The 26,375-nt window shown below is 42.3% G+C and overlaps 1 protein-coding gene and 1 long non-coding RNA gene across 4 annotated transcripts in view; one reads left to right on the forward strand and one right to left on the reverse strand.

Annotated features, from left to right (window-relative positions):
- The window catches only part of wwox (WW domain containing oxidoreductase), a 127,287-nt gene that overhangs the window by 19,549 nt on the left and 81,363 nt on the right, over window positions 1-26,375 (reverse strand). Inside the window, exon 10 of one of the 2 annotated variants that reach the window (XR_011243532.1) lies at window positions 23,394-25,241. The exons of the other annotated variant lie outside the window; for it this stretch is intronic. The gene's annotated coding sequence lies outside the window, so the exon portion shown is untranslated. Of the gene's footprint in view, window positions 1-23,393; window positions 25,242-26,375 lie in introns of those variants that run through there. 2 annotated transcript variants of the gene reach the window in all.
- LOC138410895 (uncharacterized) lies at window positions 6,942-15,827 on the forward strand. 2 transcript variants are annotated; one of them, XR_011243536.1, is made up of 2 exons: window positions 6,942-14,486; window positions 14,583-15,827. It is a non-coding gene; the product is annotated as an uncharacterized lncRNA (long non-coding RNA). The 2 variants fall into 2 exon arrangements; XR_011243535.1 differs by having other exon boundaries at window positions 6,942-14,338.

Raw genomic sequence — 26,375 nt, forward strand, 5'->3', positions numbered from 1 at the left:
TCACTCACAGCATTCACAAGGGGGTGTTAAGTATATACATGTTTAAAACACTTCCCGCACCCCAAAGACATTTATCACCGTGACAACACTGCGTGGCAGCCCCCCAATATCACTCCACAGGGGCCTGCCGTTGGGCTGTCACAGGAATGGGTGTCTATAATTATGCCTGTAGATAAAGCAGGGACAAACGTGGGTCCTGCATGATTAACTGGGTTGCTGTTTGATCACATTTGACTAATTTGTGGCATAAATCTTCAGGCTCGCGCCCCTGCTAGAGACCATTAGCCCTGACACTGACACCCCTGACACACACATACACACACACATACATATACATGCTCAGCACTCATACCTTTTAGAGGAACTCTGAAAAGGAGGGGTGTTGCTGTTTGGCCTTTCAGCGCTGCTGCGTTGGTGGGGATAAAATGTGGAAAAAAAATACATACACTCGCTAACAGTTTCTGGTAACATCAATTCTAAAATTCTATCTGCATGAGGTCAGGGGTAGGGGCGTAGGTGGGGTGTGTGCTACACCTAAGCAGAGAGAGAAATGCAGGTGTACTGGATTATGATATTAAGCAAACATGAGCTCTGAGGTCTAATTATGACACAGGGGAGGTTAGAGAGCGAGAGAGCGAGAGAGATTCAGTACTATGTGGCGGAGGGGATGCTGAAGCCAGCAGAACCAGCCTGGTCATTTGTAAACAGGTAACGATGCAGGCCAGGTGTATGAGCATATGTACCAATGAGCAGGGGAGGAGACGGGGGAGAGGGAGGGAGTCAGAGTTGAGAGGAAAAATGGGGGGAGAGAGTGGGAGGAGAAGAGGGAGGATATAATTAGGGTGAATTTACAGTGCCCTGTGCCAAACAGCTAAAATGGCCAACTGGGCACAGAGATTTATTACTGGGTTAAATTATGGTGTCTGGTGAGGGTTGGTGAGACCACCTGCAGCTGTCAAATGTCACAGTGATTATTATAACTGTGGAGAAAGACAACAGTGATGCAACGAAGGCCACAGAAACAGACCTCAAGTGCAACAATGCGCTGTTACAGATGCAGGTTCGTGAAGAGAAACCGATATTCTTTTGTGTTTAGGACAATATCAATTGAGTCAAGTGAGTGATTAAGAATGATGCTTGAACCCATTTAGCATGAATCAATGAACCACTGGACAGAAGGTTTCCAGAGCGAGGAGCTTTTGCCTCCATTTGCATCAGTATCCTTGATCAAATCTGCAAAGTAAACAGGTTTAAAACCTGATGGGGGATATTAAACTTGCAGATTGAGGCTGACTCCCCCTCCCCAGGCTTGTCTGGGGCTTGAGGATGGGGTTCGGGCCTCTGCATTTGACTCTGCTGCTAAGAGCAAGGACGTGGCACAGTGAGCCAGCCCTGAGCAGCCATACTTTCATGGTCGGTTTCCATTTAAATATCTAACTGACAGGGAACATGGCGCCATTAAGGCGTCCCGAGGGCCCGGCATGAGGGGAGGAAATGGGCAGATAAAACCCCCCAGGGGAGAGGAGGGGGGTGAGAGAAGGGCCACGCTGCCTACAAAGCCTTTAACAGTGGGACCTGCTCTTAAAACTGTACGGGCACCACTCCATCCATTCAGTCCTCCATCCCTCCACACCCAAAACAACCTTGTCTCTCTGGAACAAAAGCAGGATTTATCTAGCATGACTTATGGCCCCTAACTGACTTTCTTCCTCTGTTGGCAGCATGAGGTCATATAGCATGTGTGAGTGCGCATGAGTGAGTGTGTATGTGTTCACATAAAATTGTAAAAGATTCCTCCAAGCCCCTACTGTACAGTAACTCTCAAACATTTAATACACACAGTACTATACCGAAGGGACACTAAAGCAGAGTAGATATGTTGCACACAAGAGTAGTAGTTTTCAGACCCATTATTAGACCCAAGGCTCTGACGCTGTCTTTCTCTTGGCCTTGAACACATTTTGTCTTAGTCTCGTCTCTGTCTCCAACTCAAGCAATGAAATTTGTCCATAAATAACACAACAACAATAGCTGGTTCTGACTTTTTTTAAATGTGTAGACTTGCAGATTTTCTCACAATTTGGATCACTCTTGATTACCACTGAGGCTGGGAGTGTTGACTGTGCATTTTTCAGTTTTTACCATTTAATAGACCAGCTGATTGATTGAGACATAGCAAACAAAAATGGCAGGTTAGCCAGTTATTAAATAAAACATTCGTTGAAACAAGGACCATCATCTATATTTTGAACACCACACAACATCTTTAAAATTAAGTGATCTCAGTATACTTCTACTGCTCTGTATAACACTGTGTTATAACAATGTAAGAGGCTGTGCTGGTGGTACCATGTTGTTTCAGGAACCAGTCAGGCAGTGCCATATGATGCAGGATGATTTGAGTGATAATCATAACAGTATATAAAAGGATGAAACATAAACGTTATCACAGTGGTAATCATTTTATCTTGTGCTGCAATAACTCCCTGGTAAACAGTATTAATATGGCATTTATTAAAAGTACACACATGTATATATTTGATTGGCCAAAGCAGCTTCTTTTCGAATGACATTGCATTGTTTATTGGAAAAGTTGAGCCAGGTTCTGCTCTGCATTGGCACCACATCTGCACCAATGCAGTGTTCTTATTGAAATATATGAGGGCCGTGCAGTGATACTATCTGCATGAACTCAGGCTTTTTATAATGGATTAAAAATTACTACCTTGTCTTATCTGTTTTGGGCCTCAGTTTTGTCTTAGTCCCAACTGATCAAGTCTTGGCTACAACACTGGTGTTAACAATACAAGCCCCAGTCTGGTGGGTCAAGAATCTTAACAGCGGATGCTGCCAGGCCCAGAGGTTAAGTGGCTGTCAAAGACGGTTTAACGCAGCGGAGAATGGTTCTGACACACAGACACAAATGACCAGAGCCAACCAGCCAGAAGGTCGACCAGCCAGGGAGGACAGTGGCACCATAAAGACAGTTATCCAGACTGAGAGAGAAAGAGAGGAAGACAGGGGGAGAGAGAAGAAGGTTTGTCTGCCAGTGATACACTTTTACCTCTTAACTTCCCACAATTGAGCTTTCAGAGGTTACACTCTACCCCTCCTTCCTCCCTCCGAGCCACCGTCCGTACTGCCAGGCCCAATAAGGGTCAAGGCTGTGCCTTCCTCTTAAGGAGCTCATTTGCATCCCGCCGGCAAACAGCCAGTCAGAGCTTGTTCAAAGGGACTGCTAATTCAATCAGATGGTTCATCTGTGAGGCCTTATCGCCATGGACACCGGCATCTGCAGGAACCACATCACAGGGCATCATGGGGCTGCTGGTTGTGATTGGTGGAGACAGAGAGTCAGAGGGAAGTAGGCATCACAAGGCTTCAACACGGCTTGGAGTTAGCCAGGAGTGACAGTCAAAGAGCAGGAAAGGCTTAAGCAACACTTCCCATGTTATGACTACTGCCCCAGGAAAGGCATGGATACATATTGGGTGTGAAATTTGAATTAGACCGGTAGGATTTCATCTTTATCTACTGTTGAGCACAGAGCGGGGGCATGTGTCCTGTATTAACAGCAGACTACATAAACACCCAGATTTAGTAAAAAAAAGTTAATGTTTCATAACACACTTTTTCATGGGCAGTGTATTTCATGTCCAGCATCATTAAAAACAATTAAAATATACGGAAAACTACAATCTTGAGAAAAATATTAAGATTAATGTATTCAAAAACACAAGATACACATTGAAAACACAGACAGGAAAGATACAGTATGCAGCAAATTAATGGGTATAAGAACTAATGTACAGAATATGTCCTTGAGCCCCAAAGGGAGGCAGACAAACCTTGCTGGTGTAGGCTAATGTTTCAGTACACCCACGCATGCACGCACATGCAGCCACAGGAGTAAAAACAGTTTGCTCATTCAGGTATATACCATACAGAGGTGATCTGGCTACAAGAGTGACTTTGCATCCAGGGACGTGGCTGGACATAAAGGGACAGGGGGGTACATAAAGGTACAAGGGGACGGAGCAACCAACTTGGCTGTCCTTGCAACCAATACCACAGAGACCACAGTCGCATCCACCTCTCCTTCTCCATTTCTGCTGCCGCTACTCTTCTATTCTCTCAACACTTCCCTCTCCTCTACTATTCGTATGCCCCTTCTTCTTTTCTTTTTCTTCCCTCTCTACTTCTTGCCATCTGCACAGCGCCACCCACACCCACACCAAAGCCCCGATTGTCTCACCCTTGAACTTGCTCTCGACCTGCCTGTGCCTCTATTAGCAGCATCACACCAGGATCGCATGGCTGCTGAGGTATGGAGGCCAGGTCAATGGAGCGTGGCACACAAAGACGTCCATATACCCCCCATCACCACCCCTTCCACCATCTCCCTCCTCTCAATAACTCTCTCTCCTGCCTCTTCCCATCCCTTCCTGATCATTAGCTTGGAATGCAGCCAGATTGGATTTAGCTAACCAGACTAACTGTATTCTTTCCCCAGTATGTCCTGTGCTGTCTTCTGCAGCAAGTAAGAAAGCTACATACTAATTTAAACAAAAAGCACAGCAGTTGAAAATAAATACAGATTAATCTACATAATGATAATTAAATAACATGTGAGGCATGGTTGTAAACCAGTGTATACATATCAAATGTGTATAGAACCCCAGTTTGTCGGTTATGTGACCTGCTCTTTGTCCCAGCCTTGGCAGACTATTAGACCTGGAGCAAGGAGTCAGAGAGGTGAGACAGGCGTGAGGAGGAGGCAGAGGTGGATCCATAACTGCTCTCCAAGCAGAGCGCTGCTCCAGGAGGAGGCAGCTATGGATTCACCCCATCCCTCTCTTTTCTCTTATACTCTCTTCTTTTGTGTCCAAGAGTGTGAGACTGCATGTGTGCAGGGTGTTTGCAAGAGCCAAGTGTGTCTGCAGCCCATGCATGTGATAAGCCTGTAGTAGTAGTGGTCCTGTGAGGGACCTAAGGCCCTGTTCTCCTGATTAGTCATTTATCAGGCCTGGCAGCCCAGACCCACCATAATCACTCTTCTCTTACCCCCTCCTCCTTTTCCACTGCTGATCCCCCTCTATCCCTCTAGATCTCCCCTGTATCCAACCCTACAACAATGCTCTCCATCCCCCAACACCAAAGTCTTACATGGCGATGCATGAACATGCCTATCCAACCTCTACCTGTCTTTATCCCAGCTGCCCCCACACCATAAACCTTGTCCTTCGCACTCGCTCCTCACTGTCTGTGTGAGTCTAGCCGGGAGCCCCCTTTTCCTTCTCTTCTCCATAAACCCCAATCCAATTTCTCTCCTCTTCTGACTGTGTTGTCATTAAGCTGAAAGAGCCAACGCTGAACCTAAAAGACAATTTTACAATTTGTCTGTTTGAATTTTGTGAGTTGGAGCCGCTTAACACTGAAGAAAGAGAAGAGGGGTGCACGATGACAGGAATATGGGAGGGCATGTGTCTTCTGGAGTGGCAGGAGGACCTCCCTATCAACCAGCACCACACTCCCTCGTCCTGCCATGTCAACAGAGAGGGATTAGTCTACCAGACATTTTTGAGGAGACCAAAATGAGTTAATGCAGTTAACCAGCTGCTTCTTCTCAACCTGTCTTCCCCCAGTTGGGAGAAATTGGAAAAGCTGTTTCGCCAAGGAATGAGGGAATGTAATCTGGACTATGCAGACCAGAGGATGCAGACACATGAAAGGCCTGTCCTCCTGCTTCCCATGTCTCTTTTCTCTTTCCTTCACCCTTCCCTACCATCACTCCTGCTCCCTATCTCTCTATGAAAGGGAGCGATGTAAAAAAAGGGAATTGACAGAAAAAATAGGAGGAGGCTGAACCCAAGATGGGGTTAAAAGAAAAAGAAAATCAGGAAATAAAAAAACAGGAAAACTGGGGGTAACAGGGGTTGTCTGGATATGGGGAAAGAGAACAAAGCAAGTGTGTGTATATGTGTGTTGTTACAGTGCGTGACAGCTGTTTCAACCCCCAGGGAGATAACAGCTGGGACCCCACACCAAACACACTCTTCTACATATCCTTCACTTCATTTCCCCTTAACCATCTTCATATCCCTCCACCCCTGGCCTCATCTTTTCCTCTACCTTCTCTTTCTATTCATCTAATTGTGATTACTCAAACTCCTCCTTTGGTTTTCTTGCCGCCCACTCATACGTTCTCCACTCATCCCTTGTGAGTTTTTTTCTATTTGTACGTATTTGTTTTTTCTTTATTTCAAGACTGTTATATTATAGAAGCCTCTTCCTTCTTTGTCTCAGACAGACAACAGCGATTCTTTGTGGATTTACTGATATAGTTTCATATAAAATTTTGGTACGGTTTTACAGTAAATTACACAGCTCTGTTCTTGCTGAAGTCGACTCTGGAGCGGAAAAAATTTCTTTAATCTCTTTAATAAATCCCTATGTAAACAAAGCCAGAGTTCAAGTGACAGAGTTTAAACGGAGGGTGTCAAACTACAATTACAAACCGGGCCTTTAACCACACCTCTCCCCCGCTGACTTGTCTCTTTATAGAGCGGTCTGCGTAATAGGGGCTCTCTTATAAAACACAGTGCCGTGTCATAGACATTACTCAGCCCACCGCCCCTTTAAATGATCCAGAGATGTATGAGGCCATCTGTGGGCCGCAATTAAATACCCACCCCTTTAATTCAGCTGCATGCTACATTACTGCCCTCTGTCCAAAGCCCTGTAGACCAGTTACAAGATCGGATGAGGCCACACAGAGTTAGTTACACTCTTAATGTCAGTTTTAAAAATTCATTTGAGACGAATAACTTGAGATTGTTATTTTAAGTTTAAATTCAAATGACTTGCCAAAGCCGTTTTCAGACATGAACTCTGGAGAATGTCTGCACAACGTTTCTCCGCTTGCCTGTCTTAGGGAACACAGCAGGAGATTCTCTGGTCAGACGTGTTCACAACAGCATAGAAACATATGGAGCGTTCAGGTAAGGGGTGGTGCAGATTGCAGGAGGCAGAATGCAAAGACTTAACTCAGCTGACGCTTATCACCAAAGACATTTTCATCTGTGTCTTTTACGTGTGCAGCACCACATTATTATCCTGAGATACCTTCTTTTTTTTTGCATACATCTAATGTTAGGAGTGTCATCAACACACCCACACTAATCTCCTGCTCTATTCTCACATGGACCCATTTGGACAGTTTTTACTAGGGGCTGGCAGGAGAATCTCCAGAAAATATTTGCAGCTTAAGGCTCTGCCAAATTAAAAACCCTTAAATTATGTGATATGGACAAATCACTGGGGAAATGGTAGAAGAGTTCATGTTGTTTGAACCTGTATTAATTACTCATCAAATTAATCTTGTTCCAAATAGTAGATTGTTTTACTCATTGAATTAAAAAAGTCACATTTAAAATGTAAGATGAACGTGAGATAGTTTGTTCTGCAGGTAAAACAACAAAATCATTCCCCCAAAAACATGAGCATCTCAAACATGAATCACTTCCCCTTCCCCTGCTCCTTAAAATCACTTTCTCCTTCTCTTCACCCTCTAGCAATCAGTAAAAGAGGTTCATGAAATTAGTCGGCTACTGAACACAAGCTCCAGCTTTCTCTTATTTCCTATCACTCTCATCTGATTGCCTTTCGCTGTCACACTCATAAAAGTCTCCCTCTGCCCCTGTATCTCCTCTGGCTTCTTGGAGAATCTAAAGAGACCATTCTTCGACTATCTGTCCGTCTCTCCTTCATTTTTTCTCTCTTTCTTCCTCAGTCACAATGTATCCCTCCACTGTCTGTCCCCACATTGCCATTCCTCGTCCATTGACTACACTGGCCTTGTCTGTGAGTGCTAATTGTCTCATTCTGAGGACTTAAGGATGCTAGATGGGCACTAGATGTGTTAAAGAGCCAGACGGTGAAACTAGTGTGTGACTGGCAAATTACATCCTTGGCCTTTCTATGGTTGGCAAAGACACTTAATAAGCTCTCAGAGTGTTCAACAGCTAGGTGAATAGTTCACTGGCTCCACTGTTGAATCTGAATAGCTCTGAAAGATGAGTGTGTGCTCACGAGTGTGTGTTCGTGTGTGTATGTTGAGTAAGGTGCTGTTTGTATTCTCAGTGCAGTCGACCCGGCGTTCTTCCCAGTGACAGGATCGGGGCAGATCAGTGCTCACTTACAGAACAACTCACCTGAGGAAAAACTCTTCTCTCAGCACGTCAACCTTTTTCTCTCTCTCCTTTTCTGCTCCTTCTCTATCTCTTTCTCTGCCTCCTACTCCTCTGTCTCTGACCCAGACAGAGATCCCCCTAAGCTACTGTACTCAGCTCTCCCTCTCCCCTTTTCTTTTTCGGTTTTCGTTCTCTAACCCTATCTGTCTCTTTTTATATCATGCTCTCTGTAAAGATACCCTGTGGGAGGGCAGTATCTAACAAACAACCGCACACACCGACCGTACACACTCGCATTGACATTGACGTCCATGTGGACGTGCATGGACATATATATACATCACCTGCAAAGACTACCCGCTACTATAGTTTTCAATGAGACCAGTGACAGGAATAAAGGATTCTTCCACTCTGTTCTTCTCGCACACAAACACACACACATAAACACACACAGACAAGAACCCAACCAAATGCTCTATTTTCTGCTGCTATGTGGTGATTTATGAAAGGCGTTTCTCACAGCAGGCAGATAGTGCTGTTTGGAATGCTTCATTTCATAAATCTATTCTCCTTTCTCTGCATCCCCTCCTTCGCCTCCTCTCTCGTATTTCCTCTTTTTTTCCCCTGTGCAGGACTCCCTCAGCCTCTGTTGACACATACAGTACAGCAAATGTGTGTGTGTGTGTGTGTGTGTGTGTACGAGTGAGTGAGTGTATGGTTGGGGAGGGGAGAGAGGGACATAAGTAGGCTTTGTCTGCAGTCGGGGTAATGATGCAGGAACAACCAAAGCCCCTGCAAAACCCCCATTCTCTTGGGGTCTCTCTCTCTCTCTTTTTGGCTCTGACTCAGACACTCTCACTGCTCTGCCTCACACACACACACACATAAACTCAAACAAACACACACTTCACACACGCACACACAAACACACACACGCATGTCTGACACAGAGTCAAGCAACGTTAAGTTGTTTAAGCAAAAGTGAGATCCAACTCCCCAATGAAGCTGCACATCCAAGTAATAAACACACACATTAATAACTCAGCTTGATATAGCACCTTTATCAACACACACACCCACACAACCACACACACACACAACCACACACACACACACACACAGGGAGAGAGAAATAATAATGGTTTAGGAACAAAATAGAGAGGTTATATGTTGGGATAAATAAACATCCAAAGATAGAAAAACATAGAGACATTGATGAATTAAAATGTATATGTGTATACATCTATACATAAATAAAAATATAATATAGAGTAAAGAGCTGTTCTGATGTGGTCTACCCTCTGTCCCTCCGTCTCAATACTATCTCTCCTTCAGGATGTCTTTTACCAGCTTTTCAAGAGCAATGAAACTTGATTTCGGTTTTAAACTTAACACTGGCATAACAGCACAAGTTATTTCATTTAGCTTGCAAAAAAATGACTCTACAGCTCCAATAAAAATTACAAGCTCACGCTTATACTGTCAAATTTTTGAAAGAGCCGTGGTCCCTCTACTTCCATGGACTTGACGTGACGTTTGAACCGTGATTGTCTAGGTTAAATGGTGTTCAAGGCCACAAAAACCAAAATATTGAATAAACAATGATGCTAGAAAACTACAGTCCTTATATGGACATAAACAAAAGAACAAACTATTGAGAACAACTCTGCTCGGAGGCCAGATGTTTAGTAGTTTTTTTTATGAATGCTTCAAACTTCAAAAACAGAACCTGCGTCTGTTTCAATTCAGTTAAAGAAATATATAAAGCAAACAAGATAGTGACTCATCAAACTAATGTATATGTATGGAGTAAAACTACAATATCAACTGGAATGGCACTTAGTACAGTGCTTACCTACGCAAAGGCCCAACGGTCCCCTTAAATTCAATGAAGCTGCACCAAGTTGCACACACTCATAGATATCAGTCCCCTTAATGTGCCTAATTCGATTTTATCAAGAACTACGCATTATTCTCTGGGAAGTCTGGGAAAATGTCACAAAATCTTGCAATGCTGAAGAAAGTGATAACAATTCTGGATCCAGCCCTTTGTCCAGATCTGCCCCAAAATGTTATGGGTTCTCTCTTGGTCCATGTCCCATTCCTATACACAAACCAAAATACAGAAAGGATAAAAAACATTACCTCTTTGGTGGAGGTAATAACATAACTTAGATTATTTATTTCATTTCAATTTGGAGAATGAGCCCTATGTGTAAACACTTGTCTGTGACCTTTTTAAAACTGTTGCAAAGAGTGATGGACATGTTGTTTGTAGTAATGAAGTTAAGACAGGCAGCCTCCACTGTGTGAGCTTTGGGTTCATGGTGACTGTGGGTCATCAGATAGTGGTGAACATGGCGGGAAAACACTTCTTAACAGCACAACTCTACATCTGCTGCAGCACGAGGATGAGAGGGAAATGGAGAGAAAGAGATGGGGGCCACAGTGTAGATAAGGCAGTCTTGTTCCTTATTTATGTCTTATTATAGCTACAGCAGGGCCAGGCCACAGACACAGTCACCGGGGACACAATGATGAACTACTCGACAAGACAGCCTGCTCACTCCTGGGAAGACACACTCCCTCTATTCCCCACTCCTCCACTCCTTCGCCCTCTTCCTTAACACTTCCCTCTCCCTCCAGTCTCCTGCTTGTTTTTAACCTGTGTCTCCCTTCCCTTTCAATAACCTAATTCTGTCTCTGTCCCTCCTCCACCTCCAGAACACCTTCTCCTGTATCCTGATACACCACAACTCCTCTCCTTCTTCCCCCCTCATCATCCTTTCCCAGTCTTTCCAGAGCACACACGCAGGAGAGGAAGGTGCACAAGCGTAAACAGGGAGAAGCCCAAAGGTGCTGCAGTCGAGTGGAACAGCAGGCAGGTGACATGATTAAGACATCCCCTCTCTCCCTCGTGCACACACGGGGTACCTCTTCTCTGTTACACCTCCTCTGCTGTTTCTACTCCTCCCTCCGTCTTTCTTTCTCTCTCTTGTGAGGTGACCTGCAGAGGTGGATGTGACTGAGCTCATTACCTGCCTTAATGAGAAGACAGCACCACTGAGACAGCAGCTGCAACTTACTTGTACAACCACACGCTCGCACACACACATAAACACACACACACACACACAGAACACATGTAAATACCAGCTACTAACTACAGAGACAAGCAAATATACTTGATTATACCTCAGAGTGAAAGATTTAAAGTGAGAGAGCGAGAGATGGAGAGAAGGGAGGGAGGTGTGTAAAGTCTCCCAGGCTTGCTGTTGTTACCGCCGACTCTCTGCTGTATCTTAGTTGTTGTTTTATGGAATTACCCTTGTAACAACATGCTCTTCCTGTGAGTAAAGCTTTTTTTTTTTTGCCTGGTTCAGGAAAATTAATGTCTGTGAGCGCAATATAATCCATCATAGGCTGAAAGCAGAGGTCATTCAGGAAATGATAGCAGGCAAGATAGGCTTCTCCTCCCTGTGCACACACACAGAACAAGAGAACATGTGAAAGGAGGATATAGAAACATGGGGGGCATAGGATCCTTGACTGGCTAAACCTTTCTCCAGTTCTACTCTTTGACTTTGGTAAGTTGAGAAGGAAGAAGAAAGTCTCGAGTATGTGGCTTTCATGCATAACACAATAGATAGGTGTCTCTTTAGCAGTAGAATGGTATGGTACTGATACTGAAATCCCCAAAACAAACACTTTGACAGTGTGCTGTGAGAATTATACTTAAAATTGAATACCAAAGTTCTCAAAGGATTTGGCTGAGGAAAAATACTTTGCTGAAATAAAACAGTTTCCAGTCATCTTTTAAATCAGGATCTATAAGAATAAAGGAGAACACACACCGATAACGTCTGAGATGACAGGCTGGCTGGACACCGGCAGGGTCCTGATGTGTGTCAACACCAAATAATATGCCCCTGCAACATTATTACACACGTCAGCTCTTTAGAAAAGCAGGTTTTTTTCAAGTCTCCCTGTCATCAGTACTTCTTTTCTCCCTGATATGTTGCACTCAATTTAAAGGTGCTGCTGAGGTTCTGACTACTGGTGAAGTGTAGCCCTTCAATGATATTCCACATTCAGCAATGCTGCAATGATGGCAGAGACGAAGGAGACTGTAAGCTAATAAACATGAACATGGAAACAATGCACATTTTAATTATTAACAAAAATCTGACTTTTAAATGTTTTACGAGGAAGAAAATGTACTCAACATATTTGTCAGCAACACATACTGAAAGTAAATAAAAATGAAAACTCTTTCCAGACATCTGATGAGAACATGTTGGCCCATTTTCAGTGATATATTGGTAATTTATTTATAGTTTATTGACTGTGACATCAACTTAGTAGGTGCAGCATGTGTTCTTCTGAGTATTGATGAATGACTTATGAGTAAAACCTCAAATCATATGTATGATGACATGGTGCCACCAGCACAAGTATAACTGACAAAAAGTCCAAGAGCTTCCTTCTCTTATGGGGAATCCAGGGGGTCATGGCCACACACACACACACCCACACCCACACACACACACACACACTCACAGCTTTGAGCCCTTCTCATCTTTCGCCACATGTGAAGTTGCTGACAGATTAATCACATGCATTAATTATCGACAGTAACTTCGATGTGAAAAGCAAACATCCGTCAACCTCGCCCTGTTTTAAATCATTTATACCTTCCCTACATGGATAATCATATGGCTATTGATTAAGATACTTACAGCACAAGGGCGTATTGATAACACATACATGAACACAGCCTTACATTCCAGATCAGCTTAGGAGAAGGATGGAGAAAGGAAGAAATTCAAATACATCTAAAGGCCTTTGAACACCAAGTCCATATTTTTTGAAAGTGTTTTTCTTCCATCTGTCATTTGATAAAAATCTTTATGCACAAATATCTTTTACATGAGTGTGATGTTTTATATATTTCTTAGTTTCTACTGTCATCTGTCTTTGGAGTCTTAAATTGCTAAAGTGCCTAATAACCTTGTTAGAAATGTTATGTACCGTATTCCATGTACTCCTGTATGGTTGTCACGTGAGGCATTAACATGTGTAATAAATATAACGATTAATTTCAAAGTTTATAAGTAACTTTATAACACATTCCTATCAAGTTACTTATAAACGTTGAATGTGTATATGGTAATAATAAACTACATGAACCAAAGCTCCACTAAGGACATTTCATCTTCATTGAAGCTACAAAAGTACAAAATGCCAGAGTAGGCTAAGCGACTAAAATTTCATGACTAGATTTATAATCAATAAAATATGGTCAATCAAATTAAACCTATATATAATGCTATCCAAATTGCAGCAAAAATGCTTCTGTCCTGTGATGCAAACATAAATTCCACCCTAACCAACCAGCGGAAACACACGAAAAATACCAAATAGAGTCATTAATGTCCCCATAAAAAATAAATAAAAACTAATAAAAACTGTGACCAGTACACTTGTAGTACCAGTCACCTATATTAATCCTCCACTCCTCTAATATGCATCATGCAGGACAAGTCATACACACAACTCCCCCACCTCCCATCCTCCTGTTCTCCTCCTCCCCTGGGCACTCCTCTGAGATTGGAATGAAAGGTAATGGTCCTGAAAGAGGAAGAAAGGAGACTTTCCTCCACTCTTATCTCTTAACACCAACAGTCAGTGGAACGAACACACACACACACACACACACACACACACACACACACACTGTATATCTGCTGAAGGATGGTGGCAGAAATAACATTGTTTAAATTGTGAAACACATCAAAGGAGGAAACATCTCAGAGGATGAAAGGATGTAGTAATAGCAACAGTTTTGTCTCTTTGAGAGAATATACATAAAAAATCCGGAAAGATGTAATGCTAAACAGATACAAAGTAATTTAATAAGAAGTTTAAAATATTCATAAATATTGAATTAATCATTTATAATAGATCTTAAATTAACTGCCGTCCTTGAAGTATTAGATGTGAGGAGAGGAGCAAGAGAGTCTGTGATACAGAGAGAGAACGATAAAGAATGAGCCCTCTAGACATTTTTCCTTCCCTGTGCTAACATCTCCTCAGTCTGATGAATGAATATTCATGTTTGATCCAGACACCACTGCTCAACAAAGGCAAGGAAAGCCCTTAAACAAACTGCTCTATTTCTGACATAGCATCCCACTCAGAGCAGTGTTCTGACTGTTCAGTGGGAATCAGATTAATATTTATCCTGCATTGCTGTGTGCATTGTCTGTGATGATGTCTCGGGTGGTGGATGAGGTGATATCAACAACAATATACACAAGACATTTTGCTTTGAGCCAAGGGTTTTGATGTGTTCCTCTGTTGATGTGTTTTTAAATCTGTTTGGCACAGACAGTGAAAGTAAGGACACTGAAGGCTCCTCTGATCACATCCTCCCCTCCGTTCCCGCTGACGCAGCATCCTGCTACTGGAATCAAGCATGGTGACCTGAAACTATTCACTCACTTCCCCTGAAATCCCCCCTGTGTTAGTAGAACGTGAGCGTGAATGTGTGTGTGTGTGTGTGTGTGTGTGTGTGTGTGTGTGTGTGTGTGTGTGTGTGAATAAGGGCTGAGTTGGCGTTCTGTGAGCCTCTCAGAGATAGCAGTGTCTTACAGTAGATTACAGTGGATCCAATCCATACACCCACCAGGCTCAACTAGACCAGCTCTCTATGCCTGTCTATCACATAGCATAAGGAGGATAATATTGGAGGGAAAACACACACACACACACACACACACAGACACACACACACACACACACACACACAGTTTGAAAACTGCCTCACAATCTTAAAAAATAAGGTAGAAAGTAGAGGTGGGATCTCACCATATCTAGAGATGAATATGAGATCACTGTCATTCTGTCAGTCTAAATGTGGCTTATGTAGCCTTCATAACACTCACACACACACGAGGATGCCACAACACATTTCTTCTTAAGAATATGAATGAAAATAGGAGGATATTGTGCAATGCACAGAGCAATATTTGGTATATTTCGTTTTCAGTTTGAACTACGAATCAGAAAATCTGAAAAAACGAGTTTACAGAAACGTGTCGGGAACATTCAGGTGAGGAGTGGCATCTGGATAACGCAGGCAAGAGGCAGGACACAATGTATACACTACGCTGTGGAAAGCACATGTTTTTGTTTACAGCACATTGACACAGGCATCAGCAACATCTAAAATTGTCTTTCCAACTCGACATTTTGGTCAGCATCTTACATGTGTGGTTCCTGAATTAGTTGCATTCTTCCAGTTTTGCATCCATGGAGGGACAGAAATGTCACTGACCGGCCACTCACTCAAAGTCACTTTTGCAGACATTTTCCTGCTGTATTCTAACATGGGCTTATTCAGATTTTTCTTGCCTTTTTTTCTAAAGGGCCTGGCAGGAAAAGTTCTCGAAAATGTCCAGAGCAGCTGACTCAAACTTTTGCATTCTCACATTCGGCCCCTTCAGAGAATCTTAGGAAAATATCCGGACATCAGTGCATGTCTGAATGCAGCTTGTGTGTTGCGGGAGTAACCTATCAGGCAGTTTGTTAGGAAAACACAAAACAATTAATAAATCAATACAGAAAATTAAAGGTTATTCCTAATTTTACCTATTTATCAATATATTTGCTAATCACAGGTTGATAGATCATCCTGCTTTTCTTTTCTCTGTTAGGTAATCACTGTGTACATAATGGATATCAACCTATCCACCATCTTAGACAACATCGCAGACATGATGTAAGAAAGTATTGATTGTTGATTATGAGAGATGGTAATCAATGGTTGCTGATTTGAAGTTTTATTTTAGGTTTTTGTATATTCTCTTACATAGTTGCCTGTTGCTAATAACCTAATACTGAAAATAACCATCTTTTAAAAGTAGGGTGATTTCCATGTTATTTCTAAAACTACTCTTAACCCTGTGGCTCTGTACACTGCAGTCACACAGATGAGCACAAGTAAGAGAGAAGGAGAAACTTTGCCTCCATGTTTCTTCACAAATATCAGGTGTGTTGCTGCCTGTGACAGGAAAACAAGAGGTGAAGAGGAGCTCGGGTTAGTTTAGATACACATTCAACTCATTGAAGAGGGGAGAGAGGTGAGGGCAGAGGGGTTAATAAGGCAGTGGGAATAATATGAGCGTTGGCAGCTCAGTGTGTCACTACCTTCTAGCCCCTGAAAGAGCAGGACATACACACACACAGACACACACAAACACACACACAGCAGGAGAGAAGGACACAGACTGCTCAGTATGCAGCCTTGACATTGTCCACATCTGATACGGGACATTAGCCCCTAACTCCCTCCATACACCGCTGCCCTTCACTTTATATTACTTTATGTTAATAGAAAAATATTACATACAACATCATTTGTCTTTGTTACCACAGCACCCCACACCTGATTTAAATGCATGTGTTTACTTCTACAGACAGGTGAAGACAGGGGGAAGACTCGGTGAGTGACTGTGTGTGTCTGTGTGCAAGTGTGTATCTCAATGTGTGTGTTTGTAAAAGCGGATGTTACAAATGCACGCAACACGTTCAGATTTATCGATCGTACCCACCTCTCAGCAGGGCCAAGTGTACATACACTTTATATTTATACACGCATGCACACTTGTGTGTGTGTGTGTGTGTGTGTGTGTGATGTAGAGGTGCTGAGTAAGTGCAGAACCCTGACATCAACATGTCATCAACTTTAACAAAGGTTGTCTACTGAACACTGAATGGTAAAATATGTTTTTACTTTGTTGGTTTGTTCGTTTCTACTAGTTATCAGTAGATGTTTCTTGTACTACATGCATCATTCTATACTATGTGCACTCACAACCAATCTATTTTAAACTATAGCCTCATAGTAATCCTTTCATCAAAAGAACCCACTAGATAGAAAGATAACCTTCAGCTTAAATCAGTGGCTGTTGTACAGCACAAACATTGGTGGGTGAATAAGGGAATAACTGAGACATGAATAAAACTTGACAGTGTTGCTGTGACTGTAATAAATAAAATAAGGTCCGAAAGAAATGAGTGGGCGCATTACTGGAGTGCATGACTGATGTCTTCAGCCAGAGAGACATACACCACTGAAGCCATTTGTCAGAAGTTAGCAAGCGAGTCATTGAAAAGTTGGAGATGGTACGCCGGTGTATCAGTTGCACTTTTTTAAAGTGTAGCCTGCTCTTGCTAGCTTTTCCAGGATGATCATCCCACGCTTTAACAGTGTATTATGTCATGACGCAGAAATAAGAACTATACATACTGAAAACAACATCATTTTACTCCAATTCGTCAGGAGACATTTAGATTTCTACTTTTCCTTTAACTTGTAATCAACCCCCCTATGAGAGGTGAGGATTAGACATGTGACAGGTCGATGTGAGACTGTCTCACACCACGACGTATCACCTCTGTCGTCCTTTCTGACCGAATGGACTCACCTTTTAAGCTTAGAGGTCACCCTAAACCTGCCTGGGATTGTGTGTGTGAGACTGTGTGCAATCAAGTGTGTGTTTGTAGTGTTTGTCATTACCACGTTCTCTACGGGCTATCATCAGTGTTCCCATTAATCCATAAGTCAATGGATCAATGTTGGGCTGCGACTAAGGCTGAAAGCTCTCAGCCGTATCGACCTGTCATTTGAAACCCTGATGATCACTGGACTTTAATGTAAATGCCACCCTAACATCAGTCAAACTAACAATTTATGTGCATGGCGTCTGTCCGTTTGCTTTAAAGGGAGGAGGAACCTTCTGCTGCAGGTGAAGTTGAAGATTATCATTTCATGCTGTAAGCTGATGGTCGCAGAGTTCAACCAAGCAAGGACTTGCACCTCATGTCACAAGTGTATGCATGCCATAGTGTGAAGCTATGTGAAACTATTGATCTCGCAGGAGAGTGAATGTGGGCACATTGTCATGCATGTAAATGGTGTGGTATTAACAGAGTGCGAGGGCCTTCTGGAGTAAACGACCCTGCACTTTATCATCTCCTGGATGTTAAAGCTCAAACGTTACACTGATAAAACGCTCCCATAACTCCTCAACCCTAACGCTACAGCACACCAATATGTCTGTGAGTGTGTACATATGTGTGTCATGCATGTGTACTGAATGTGTGTGTTTGTTTGGGCTATTTATTGCTCAATCCCTTTAGTGCTGATTATGAAGGTGTAGATTGATAGTTGGTCCTGACATGGTGTTTAATCATATTGGCATTTGGAAGCAGAGAAAAATGGCAGTTGTTATGAATTAGCATGGTGACATCATGTAGGGGTCATTCATTAGCAGCAATACTGTGAGAACAGGTGCAACACTGAGGAATTGGACACATGGTATTTGAATGAAATGAAGACACATGATGATGTGGATGTGTGATGAAACCCAACTATCTATCTATCTTTTCTCTGTCTGCCTGTGTGTGGTTCAGATATCTCTAGAACCATTCATATTATCAGATTCACACTTGACATGTGTATTGTTAAGGGCCCACGGAAGTGCAGTGTCAAAATGTCCAAAAACGAGATATGTTCAATATTGTTATAATTTGAATTAACAGGTGACTCATCATCGTAAGTGAACTTTAAATAAACAGCTTATTGTGCAGCAGGGGTGGAAAAGCTTCATGGTTCTGTGGACTGAGTCCTGCAGTCTTTACTTACTGCGGCTGAACTACTGCAGGTCAGTTTTAGAGTTTCAGAAAGAAAGCTGCAACCAGAATTACCACAGGCTAAGCCAACTGCGAATTCCAAACAGGCGGGTTAAGAACAGGCAATGCACAAGACAACAGGTTGAACGCAAGAGGTGAGGTGAAGTGTGAGACCACGAGAGTAAAACTCAAGGCCTGCTGTTGAAGAGACCTGTCAGTATAATCCCTCACTGAAAAGGAGCAAGTCTGTCTGACAGGTACATCACTTTGCCTGACAGCTTCACATCCTGACAGATTTAGAGAAAACATCGTTTTCAAGACCGGGTCTGACACATACGGTTCTGCACCCAAAGCCAGGCAAGTGGTGCAAGTCAGATCCAACTGCTTCCCCACAAACCCACACAATATTAACAACAAACCAAACCAGAATGACAACAGTCAGTGCTTGTTGAATGGTTGAACAGCGTCTGAAACCCTCTCCTCCGACACTTTCCCCATGTTGAAAAACGGGGGCGGCAATATCTGACAATTTCTAGAACTTTGGAGCACATCTGCTACCACTGAATTCTAACTGAGGCTTAGAGGATTCACAGAGAAGAGTGGGGCATCAGTCTTTCATTTCACATATTTGAGAGGTTTCCCAAAAGTGGCACCCCATTAATCCAACTACAATCAGTCCTTTCACAGGCTAGTGGGTATGTCCTGACTAATACAGACTCCTGCAGCTTCTCTATACTCGTATGGACACAGAAGGAATTCCTGTCTCTCATATTGCTGCACACACACACTCACACACACACTAACACACATACATACAATAAACGAAACAGTAAGAAGATGGGATACTGGGAGGAGGGTATAAAAGCTTGTGCTCATTACAATCAATTAGGGTCAAGTTGAGAGCAGAGCTGGGTTGGTGGGTGGGGGGAGAATGGGAAGCAGCGGAGAGGAAGAATGAGGGCAGGGGGTGGCATCCTGGCAAATGTGGAAAGAGGGCCAATTAAAGTGAAAGCAAGGGGAAATATGAATGATTTAGTGCTTAAACACACACAGGGACACACACATATCTATGTAAAGCACACATCTAATGAATGTAATGTCAAGCTCAGTGTAATCCTATGGGAGCCGCAGTGGTTTGTATTCTGTTAGTTTGGACATGAGACCTAATAACTAAAGGATGGGTAAGTACATGAAAGAACTTCTCAGCCTCCCCCAGGAACACTTTCATTTCTGTGGCACTTGAACCATACATTCACTGCTCCAGGAATTTCAGAACCAAGGCTGGAATCAAAAAGTGTAAATGAAAAAATATTGGCTGGTGACCATCACGAGGGACATGTTTGACCCAGTGAAGTTGTTGTTTTGACCTCTATAGAAGTCAATGTGAAAATCTAAAGATACCATGTGAGGCTGTGTCTGGAGAAACCCTCAACTATTTATGTTGTTTTGATATTTTTTCTAAATTCTCTGTAGAAATTAGTCAAATATTTTCAATGAGACTTAACCCTTTTCTTTTTTTATGTTGCTGTATTGAAATGCATTACGGGCATACAGGGTAGTTGTGTGAACACACAAAAAAGAGCATATTTTACAAGTAATCAAAGTTAGAAAAGAAAAATGTTGTCTTCATGGTTTACAGGGGGCATGCTTCCAGATCAACCAGTGTCTCAGGCTGCCACACAAAGCGGTGGTGTTTGTTGCTTCCCAGTTGAGCAGATTTCAAAATTCTGGCTTTCAGAGCTGACACATGGTGTTGAATGATAATCCCAACTTTACAACATTCCTTTCAAAGCATGCGTGACATTAAAGATTTAACACCCATTACGTTCTATCATCTCTGTTTCCACCTATTTGTAGTTTATTTGTAGTTAATAACCTCAAGTGTGGGAATCTGGCAACTTAAAGAAAAGATGATCAACATAGCAATAAAATACAAGACTTATCCTCATACATCTCTTTCCAGTTACCACACACACACACACACTCACACACACTCACACACACACACACACACACACACACACACACACACACACACACACACACACAGAATGCAGCCGTATGTGTGTTTGACTCATCTAAGTGAGATAATCCAGTTTTCTGGATGAATTCGCCTTTGTGTCCCGAGGGCAGAGATTAAGATAAAGATATTAAACAAACAAGAAGCCCCACTCCCCCTTCCCCCAGCTGCCCGTTTCTCCCCCTCTATCAGCCTCTTCCCTCCTCCATCACATCCTCTGCTTCTTGTGGCCGAGCCTGGCTTGTTTCTTACCTCTTCAACGACACTCAGACACGATTGAGACTGACTCTTTTTTTTTTTGCTCCAGTGAATTGCTGCTGGTTCTTAACCTGTCAGTCATATAGTGCGTCAGTAAGGTGGCATGATGCACAGGGAGAGAGGCAAGTGCGTTGATTTGAAATGAAGCTCCCTCCCCCCTCTCTGTGCTGCACTTGTGACAGGGTTGACCGGCTCCAGATCAGAAGAATAAGAAAACATGTCAAAGGCATTGTCAGTGCAACAGCTATGATTATTACGCATTTAGAAGGGAACAAGGGGGTGAAAGAGAGCACTGTTCAAACATTCAGTACAGACTGAGTCACTGAGTCCTGTTCATTGATAATAGTTGACAATGTGGAAAGACAAAATACAAAAATACGAATTATTCTATCAAAATAAACTTCAAATGTCAAGAATTCAAATCTGCACACTATGATTTTGATGATTTGTTTTCAATTCCTGTTTTCTTTCTTTTCATAGTGCTTTACCAACTAAAGCTGTTTTCAGACACTCCAGAAATTTTCCGGAGCAGGAGAATGTTAGACACATTCACAGCAACGTGTATATATGTAAATATTTGCCGGCATCTTAGATATTTGTATACTTTTTGTTTCACTCAGTTTTGCTGCTGTCAAGTGTTAGGAACCTCATCACTACACTTGCTTGCTTTGAATTTTGGGACATTTACCTGATATATTCTCACATGGGCTCACTTGGACATTTTACTTGGGCAGGAAAAGTTCCATAAACTCATTGAGACATTGGCGTTCTCGTATACAGCCCCTCTGGAAAATATCAGGAGAGAATGTGCAATGTAGTGTGTATTACAACGCCGGAGAGAGCTCAAAATAGACAAAACAACACATAGGTTTAGAAAAAACAACTTGAAGCTGCATATGAACATAGAAATGTGATACAAATACATCAAATGTATTAAAGCATGAGCTTTTTTTTTGTTGTTCTTCTTATGCTCTGAATAATGATATTTCAGTGTTTCCCTCGGCTAATTGTTTAACCAAGAAAAACCACTCAGACTGTGACACATCTCATCTTAAGAGTAAATTGAAAATAAGGACCTGAACTGTACTCGCACTCATTCAATATAACTCATTAATATAAGTCTCTGTTCTTTGTCTATGAAGCTTAATAAAACCCTGAACCTACTGTAAACTATCTGCAACATGCTTTGTTAATACTCAACTTAATGGTGATGCCCATATAGAAAATCTGAATTTGACATTGAGTAAGAATCCTTAAATGCTTTGAGAGGGACGGAGGGAAAATTACTTTTCTCTCTGTATAGGGTGTAGGTGGAGAGAGAGAGAGGGGGGAAAGACTTTGCAGAAAATCTCCCTCCCTCCCTCTCTCTCCCACTCTGTGTGTGTCTCTCTCTCTCTATTTGCAGGAAGACATCAAACAAACACACCTGCTCCCCGGACCAATCCCCTCAGCACTGCCCCAACTCTCCCTGCCTCCGCCATAGACTCACACACTCCCATTCCTCATTACACACAATCACATAAACGCACACACTCTCACACTTGCGTGCGCACACACACACACAGTCCCATTCCTCATTACACACACTGAGAGCAGAGCAGTGAGAGATCGCGGAGAGCGAGAGGGAGCAGTGCTTTGGTGTAATGGGAGGAAATGTTGGTGTTTCATCTGGAATTGATGAAGTCTTGTTTCAGCGGCTCTCCCCCGAGCAAGGCCGCTGTGCGCTGCGTGTGTAAATGAAAGGAGCAGCCGAGACTGGACCGGAGGAGCAGAGAGCCAGTCGATAGAGCTGCTGGAGAGTCATACTGAACTGCTTAGAGACTCACAGCTTTAGGAAGTGGAGAGAGCTGTTTCACAAAGCAAAATAATTGTATTGACAACTGAATGGAAGTACAGACAGAACAGATCACACATTTTACAAAAAAAAATTTAAGTCATGACAAACAATATCAATTTTGTTTCCTAGAAATACAGCTTGTGTGGGATGATCTCTGTATCTGATTTTATCATTCCGACAAAAATGATCTCAGGCAAGGATGAGGACACAGTTACGATAAAACGAAAGAAAGCAAACAGCAGCAGAATGGAAACAATCTGCTCAAGCATTAAAATGACTCCTGCCCTCAAGTAAAAATACGTTGTAGAAAACAGTGGATGGTGTCAGGGAGTAATTGGACAAAGCTTGATTCCTCACTTTTACAATTTAATGAACACATTTCGAGCAATCAAGAAAGACATAGTTTGTTTATTAATCAAAATATTATACACATGAAATGTATTATTTTATGAGATCAGACAGGATCTAGCATGTACAGGCTGTAATATTTGATATATATATTATTAAAAAAAATTCCAATATAGTCTCTTTTCTTTCTCATCAGATACATTTACACAATCTTCCCTGACATCCATTTTCCTACACAAAGTGAGAAGCACTGATTAACACTGACCTGGTGAGTGAAGACTTGTGCAAGAGCACATCTCTTAAATGATGTAAGAGATCTTAGATCTCATAAAGCCGCTGTAGAGGCTGATGTAAATGCTTGTACTAATAAAACCCTGGTGTTAGGGCGTGTGCAGAGGCACATTTAAGTGCTGGTTATAATCAGGCTCAACTTGATGAGTCTGTGCTCTCCAGTCAGTGTGTTGTCTCAGGTTCAGCAGACGGAGATGAAAGAAAGACATATACTGATGAAATATGGAAATGTCTTTTCAGAGAAATTGAAACGTTTTGATTTCGGCAATCAAATGTACTGAAGAATTATTTTAAATTTAAAACAATTTCAAATAAATGTATCTGTTGGGTATCAATACGTATTTCTACATATGTGTGAGCAATATTTAAGTACATTTCAGTGATAAATCATCTTCCAAGATAATATTTTCACAGTAAAAGACAAAAGAAGATAAGCAAAAGTGATAAATAATAAATAGATGAAGCTAAATCAAACAGAATTAAGTCAAATCAAGTGTTCTCATATTCTCCATTATTTAATCAGTTTTTCACATGACCATGGCCGCTAACAACACAAATATACAACCCACAATCTGTAGAATTCATTACAGTGCTAGTTTGAATTAAACCATGTGAGAGTTTGTGTAATCGCTGAGGAAAGCTAGTCTCCGTCAGATGAAGTTGTTCAGACAAGAGGAGGGAATACGAACACACACACTGGACAGGAACAAACAGGAGGAGGCCTATTAGTGGTCATTCATGTAGGCGGATACAGAGGAGATAAAGAGGAGGGGGTGAAAGCCTCAGTTAAAGCTCCTCATTCATAAGTGACCAAAAAGAAAAGTGCTTCAGTCTCCTCACAGTCAGATCACACAGACAGATATACAGCACATGGGGCCATCTCAGCCTGACTGGGCTAAGAGAGGAGAGATTAATTAACATTTTATGTAAATGAGGAGTTTGTGTCTAATTATTTCTGTTATTCCAGCAGCAGCAGCAGGCTTTGATCTGCCGGTGGTGGATTTAAATAGAGGGAGATTTCCATCACATCCTCCCTCTGCGTCACAGCCAGGCAGGAGACAGAGACAGCAGAGATTACACACTCCGCTGGGACACACACATACACACCGTCTCGTCTTGCACACATGAATTCCCACACACACACACGCTCAGGGAGGGAGAGGGAGAGAGAGAGAGAGAGAGAGAGAGAGAGTTGTTTTACCTCAGAGGGGAAAAAAATTCTTGTGCTTTTTTCCTCTGCATTTGTTGCCATTGCTCAAACTCAAGTGTTCACATGTTTACAAACCCACACTCGCGCCCCCCCCCCCCCACTTCCTGCTCCTCCCCAGCGAGGCAGTCAAGTGTTGGAGATGTGGAGCTGTTAATTGGCAGAGCGTTCATCAGTGTGTCATCTATCTGAGGGAGAGGGGGCCTCAGTGGCCTGTTTGGTGCTAGTTTATGAGCTGATATTAAAGGCTGTTAAAGTACATAAAGGGGATAAACTTTTACAACCTGAACTTATAGCCAGAAACACAGGCAGCATCATAAAGGGCCGATGCACACTCTGCTCACACTGCACCGCCAGGTCAAATAGTCACTGACTAGACTGTCAGGATATCTGGAAAGAGAAAGTGGGTCTGTTTTATCTAAAAAAAAAAAAAAAAAAACTGAAAGAGTTTATAACCCAAGAAACAGAAGAAGCATCAGCACCACGGACAGCTCCAAATGGACTAGTAGACATTTCAACCTATAACTCTACATACATGATGAGACTAATGACAGAAGTATTGTTGAACATTTCAAACATCCTGAGAGGCCTAACCTCATATTATTGTACATTACAATTGCTGGTAATCATACGATTCTACCAGTGGTGAAAAGTATGATCCCTTCTATACAGACTCTGGCTTCATAAGACCTGGGTATTTTACCTTTGTTTTTGGATAGTGGGAGGAAGTCGAGATGCGTTGTCCATCTTTATAAACAGTCTATGGTGTATAATTATAGATTAAACAACTAAACAATGTTCAGTTCAGCATAAAGAGTACTTTTACTTTAGTACTTCAAGTATATATGCTAAAATCTATGTAATTTTGCTCAATTAAATGCGAGTACTTCTTCCCTTACTCATGTGTTTGGAGCATGCAAAGACACAGACTTCCAGGGATTTCCAAGCAACTGCCTTCTATGTTTGCTCTCAGGTAAGACATGTGTTTACAATTATCTCTTTTCAGATCTGTCCTCTTTTTACTTAGGAGAGAGTACACTGTGTGTGACTGCTGACAAAGAGGCAGTCTGAGTGAAAGAGAAAGGCAGACATAAAGAGGTGAGAAAAAGTGACTGTGGGAAAAAACACATCTAAGAAGTGTGTACAAACAGGGATCAGAGAGGCACTGAAATGAGGGTTATTCCTGAAGGGGCTGTTGTGTCTGATCCTACAAGTGTTCCCTCCATACCTGCTACCATAATGTGAAGGCTTGAAAGAAACACTGTGATAACACCAGGACACTGTTTCCTGTCACTCTGAGCACACGGGAGCCAAAAATACCAGGTACCCCCGCTCCTTCATAACTCCTGACAGCTGACACTGCTTGGTCTCCCAGCTTACATTCATCCTTATATCATTGTCATGTAGTGTAGCATGCACTGCATCCATTGTGCGCACTCAAACCCACACATAAGTGTACTATACATTCCCTAACTTGTGCTCTACAAACACACAAACCTGCTTGTGCATTTTAACCACATTTCT

This window comes from Paralichthys olivaceus, chromosome 7, assembly GCF_024713975.1.
Source record: "Paralichthys olivaceus isolate ysfri-2021 chromosome 7, ASM2471397v2, whole genome shotgun sequence".
Lineage (NCBI taxonomy): Eukaryota > Metazoa > Chordata > Actinopteri > Pleuronectiformes > Paralichthyidae > Paralichthys > Paralichthys olivaceus.